Source organism: Schistocerca gregaria, chromosome 5 (genome assembly GCF_023897955.1).
Source record: "Schistocerca gregaria isolate iqSchGreg1 chromosome 5, iqSchGreg1.2, whole genome shotgun sequence".
NCBI lineage: Eukaryota > Metazoa > Arthropoda > Insecta > Orthoptera > Acrididae > Schistocerca > Schistocerca gregaria.
In genome coordinates, this window is record NC_064924.1 from 239,068,518 (window position 1) to 239,074,517 (window position 6,000).

Sequence of the window (6,000 nt, forward strand, 5' to 3'; positions counted from 1 at the left end):
GTACACTCCACCTCACATCAGCATGTGTTCGATGGGCCGTGTCCCGTCGCAAACTGCGGCAACCAAACGGTAGCTCGCTTACCAGCTAGACACGCTATCTATGCACATGCGCAAGAAATAGGAAGTTACTTAATGCGCATGCGCATAAAAATACGAGAAAGCCCGTATATTCCCAAACGTGGATCAACGTATACCAAAATTAAAATGGACATAACCCGAGACGAGCTAAATACAAGATAAAACCTAAAGATCAGCACACAGGGTTACTGTATCTCGGAAGAGTAACATACATGATTGTTGATTATGACAAATTATTTTTTTTTCATTTTTTTTATTTTTATTTTTTATTTTTAGAAGCTGTATGAAAAGTCAGTAGTTAGTCAAATGAGGGGGGGGGGGTTGAGGGGACGTAGTCTAAGACGTCGTGGAGATAAGGATATAGGGATAAAACGTGAGATGTTCACCGGGCTAAAACCACCTACATCGTAAAAAGAACAAAAAGATAAAAAGTAGATGAACAGCTTGACCAACCGCGCTCGCCATATCATCAAAACAACGAGTGAAAAGAACGAAGTAACGGCGCAAAACCATCAAAAAAAAATTTATTTCTTAGTAGGAGTTGGTCATTGAGGATATTGTCTCTATCATGTTGCAGATGCTTAAAGATCTGCATTTCTTATAAGATATCTAATTTTAAGCCCTTGACCTCAGCATGAAGTAGCTCAATGTTAACTGGAGGGCTCGGCGCATGAGCCGCTTGCACAAGATGTTCCGCATAAGTAGAGCCTTTAGTACCGTCACCGCTTCGCGTAGGAATATGCTCTTTATATCTGAGACCCAGAGCTCGCCCTGTTTGCCCGATGTAAAATTTTGGACAATCCCCGCATGTAATTTTATATACTCCTGATTTGGAAAGTTTATCGCACTTACTCTGCAAGGAGTGAATTAAATTCCTATGTAGACTGTTGTTAGTAGAATAGGCGATTCTGAAATTATTGGCTCTGAGTAAACGCCCCAATTTGTAACTTATATTGCCTATGTAAGGGATAGATATTGTTGCCACCTGTTTGTCATCTAGCGCATCCCCTAGGGTGGAAGACGTAATGTTTTTTCCCCTTACTTTCTTATTATACATCTGTCTTACCAACTGAGGTCTATAGCCATTATTTATAGCAATATTCTCAAGTGTGACAAGTTCAGTTTCTACCGCATCTGGTGCAAGAGGGATAGCTGTAACTCTATGAACACTAGAATGAAAAAAGGCCATCTTATGGGCGTACGGATCGGCCGAGTCTGCAGGTATAATATTGTCGGAAAACGTGTTTTTCCGAAAAATACTAAATTCAATGTGGTTGTCAACTACTGTTAATGTGAGGTCCAGAAAATTTAAGGACCTAGTATCGGATTCTCGCTCAATTGTAAAACTGACATTAGGGTGAAGCTCATTAAAAATCGAAAAAATACGATCTACGTCACTTCGAGAACCATCAATGATTAGCAAAATGTCATCAACATATCTCTTGTAAAATTTTATTCTCCTAAGAATCTCTCTGTCGCTGGCAAAAAAACTGGACTCTAAGTAGTTCATAAAAATTTCTGATAAAATCCCAGCTAGGGGGCTTCCCATTGCCAAACCTGCTGGTTGTAAGTAAAATCTCCCATTAAATGTGAAGTAGTTGTGTTTCAAAACGATCCGTAGCAGCATCATCAACTCATCGATCTCATTATCCAACAGTTTTTTATGGTGACGTAAATTGCACTCTAATATTTGCAGTGTCTGGTCTACCGGTACATTAGTGTACAAACTTGTTACGTCAAATGATACTAGTTTAGACTCTTCAGAACAAGATACCTCGCGTAAACTAGTAGCTAGCTCAATGGAATTTTTAACGGAATAGTTTTTACTGAAAACGAAATTTTCTTTTTCGTTTTTTCGCAATCGAGGCGGATCTCAGTCCATTAAGACATGTATTTCTCTGCAATCCCAGTTATATTTCTGAATATGTTCGAGAATACTCTATCTTCGACCCCGATTTCACTTCCACTTTCAACACGTCGCAGTTTTGTACTACATTCGTAGGATTAATTCTCTTCATGATATCACTGTACATAATTTAGATAGTACCCGCATGCGAACACTCCAAGAGACATTGTAATGCAGCTATACCATTCACACAAATCGAACACTGGTTAGTGCAGCTACAACTTATCACCGTCTGATGGTTTCAGTAGACAAGTGTGGAGTTTTTCATGGACTTTTATGATTAAGTGTTAGTCTAAGCATGGTTTCGTGCGGTTCCGAGCGTTCGAGGTCAAAGGTGTCCCTTGTAAGTAAAAATGTCTACTAGTACGTTATCGAAGTAGAAGCCTTTGCAGCTTGAAAGATTAGGATCACAATTTTGGCCGTCGGTAAGGACGTCTTCCTGTCATCATACTCCCAGAATGTTTGGCCTCAAACTTTTGCAGGAAAGTATTTCTGGAGTTTAGACGAGTGGGAAACATGTGTTGCATGAAGATGCAGTACGACGATGAGGCATGTTCAGCTGGTAAGATCACTGGCCGCGAAAGGCAAAGGTTCCATTAGAATTTTAGTTCCGGTCGCACTTCTGTCGCGTGAAAAAAGCTCGAAAGCCTATTCATAAAACATTGATGAGTCACAGGTGTTAAGGGTCACTGCTTTATTGTTAAGTGAATACGTCAGAGGATGATTATCGCAGTGGTATGAATACTGCAGGCAGCAGTGGGATAAAACTAAGCTCATTTTATTTGGTCCGTGCAATCAAGAAAGCAAAGTTACCATGTTCACGTCGCTTTGTGTGGCTCACAGACCAACCCATAATAACCTAATGGCGAAATAAGGGCTTACAAAAGGTTGCACCCGCTTTTGGACTGGAGTGAAACTTTCTATCAAACGGAACTCAGTAAGTCGTTCTGAAGAAGTTGTCAGGTGTTTTGCTTATCCTTAAGCCATCGTATGTAGCCATTTCCTTTAACACATCTTGGAAATATTGCTTGCACCCGACTAGAAGAGCTACCTGGCCTGCGATACTCAGCACGGACAGATCATACAGTCATTAAATATTTGAGAGGTTTCGACATCCTCATGATGAAAACGACTTAATGACCACCGAATTTCGTATTGTGTCGATGGAGGTCTTGCGTTTCGTAGCTATGGACACTCCTTTGGCACGAACTGTCAGATACCCTAATGTGAGCTCAGCTTTGACTTCAGAAGATTATCACAATTCCTAGAGCATAGTCAGCTTGAGTGCATCGCAAATTGTGGCAGGCCGCCAAAAGTAACAGATACTACTTGTTCACACAAGAAGCCCAGTTGTTTCCATAAAGGATACTTATTACTGTGGTTTTGAAATTGTACCATATCCTCCCGCCGCCCCCATTATTCATCCAACGAGTCCCCATTAGATTTCTATCTCATTCCAGCAATTATCTGGGCTCTGATTTCCGATGCCTCAGCGTTTTGAAGCAACCTGCCGACTTCTACAGGTGCATAAAGAGACAGGAGAAGTGTGTGTTTGTAGGTGGTACGTGTGTAGAAAAGGAGTGTTAATTCTGGCAAGTTTTGCAGCTCAACAGGAACTGAATCAATGAATAGCGTTCCTGAACGCCCCTCAGTTGTAATTCCTGCAATTGAAGTTCAATGACTCTTCCAGTACTTCTCATTCATTGCTCTCTGTGCGACATAACGATTATGACATTACTCAGCCACAAGTCGCACACAACTTGATTTTATAGCCGGTTACACCAACGTATGCGAGCAGCAGTAGATAGGTAAAAATTAAGATATTTGGCAATAATATCAGTTAATTACGGTTAATTACTAAAAGTCAGTTTATTGCGTAGTAACTTACAGTCATTCTCGTGGTGGCAAGGTTAAAGTAGCGTTCCGAACAGAAGTTTTCGTTGAATGTTTACTATAGGGTCATCGGTTTGGTATATGAACTAGGCACAGTTTATTGTAGAAGCGATCCCTTTGAATGGGAAAATAAGAGATATCGATGTGAGCAAACCACATACTAGCACAATGGCTCACCAAAGAAGCGTAAAAGCAGTTAAAATTGAACTATTTGCTCATTTAATAAACTTTGAAGGTTACTTTCATTTCCCGTAATTGTTTCAAGTTCACACAGCATATTTAAGAAAAGAATATTTATCTTCTGGGTGAATTACACTTTGCTATCCCAAATATCACCTATGGTGTTCTTTTTGGATTTAAATTATACTTTCAGTTGTAGGGCTTAGTTACTAGTCCTATTTTGTTTTGAATCGATTTCGGTGGTACATTCCACTATATTTAGATCCCCGATCGCAGTAAACATTCCTTAATCAAAGCTATACAAAACACAACGAATTCTGCCGTGCACTAATGGATTTTAATGTTAAATAATTATATTTAATAATTCTGTTTTATACTGCACTAGGGTAGCACCTCATGTAAGTGAAATGTTACGTACCACACCATCTGAACTGTTTTATGTTACTAACGCAAGTGAACTACTGCCTTCGTCCTATGGTTTATGTAATCCTATAAGGTTCTTACACTATTAGACAGTATATATCTAGTTACCTGTTGTGCCTTCACTGTTGTTATCTAGTAAACGTGTATATCGTAGGCTCTAATTTTGGTGCAATAATTATAAACATGATGTAATATAGGCACATGCGACCGCTACGTTCGCAGGTTCGAATCCTGCCTCGGGCATGGATGTTTGTGATGTCCTTGGGTTACTTAGGGACTGATGGCCTCAGATGTTAAGTCCCGTAGTGCTGGGAGCCATTTGAGCCATTTTGTAGATAGAAAGCCGTTCTTTAAAAATAGTTTTTCGAATAATTTACTTTCACACGAGTTATAAATTCCTAAAACAGTGCGTAGACGTTAGGTACGCCGGTTCTCGACTGCTACGCTTGCTGGTACTGAATGTATTCATCGTGACTACTGTATTTCATATTCATATGTGAACAAGCGTTAGGATCACATACGAAGTTCCTGCATTCTCACTGCACATGATCTGCCTACAAGAGACGTCACAATTACACTAGTAGGTCGTGCGAGGCAATTAGAGGGTGTGATCGCAATGTTGCATTTTTTTTCTCTCTCACCTTATATTCTCAGTTGTACTATAAATGTATCAATTTAAACGATGTTATTCAGCGTTATTTTTCATTCTTGGGTCAAAATATTGCATAAGCTGGAGAATATTTACAGGGCATTTCATGGAAGCTACACGTCTTACATATTCTGTTTAGCTGAACAGAATCAGGACGCTTTCAACTTAGATAGTGCATTTTAACAATTATGGGAGAAGGTAGGTTTACTGTACATTGTTTAATGTAACACTTCTGAGACATTTAAATACATACTAATGGCCATTAAAATTGCTACACCAAGAAGAAATGCAGATGATAAACGGGTATTCATTGGACAAATATATTATACCAGAACTGACTTGTGATTACATTTTCACGCAATTTGGGTGCATGGATCCTGAGAAATCAGTACCCAGAACAACCACCTGTGGCCGTAATAACGGCCTTGATACGCATGGGCATTGAGTCAAACATAGCTCGTATGGCGTGTACAGGTAAAGCTGCCCATTCACCTTCAACATGATACCACAGTTCATCAAGAGTAGTGACTGGCGTAATGTGACGAGCCAGTTACTACGCCACCATTGATCAGACGTTTTCAATTAGTGAGAGATCTGGAGAATGCGAATGTGCTGGCCATGGCAGCAGTCGAACATTTTCTATATCCAGAAAGGCCCGTACAGGACCTTCAACATGCGGTCGTGCATTATCCTGCTGAAATGTAGGGTTCCGCAGGGCTCGAATAGGGTAGAGCCACGGGTCGTAACATATCTCAAATGTAACGTCCACTGTTCAAAGTGCCGTCAATGCGCACAAGAGGTGACCGAGACGTGTAACCAATGGTACCCCATACCATCACGCCGGATGATACGCGAGTATGGCGATGACGAA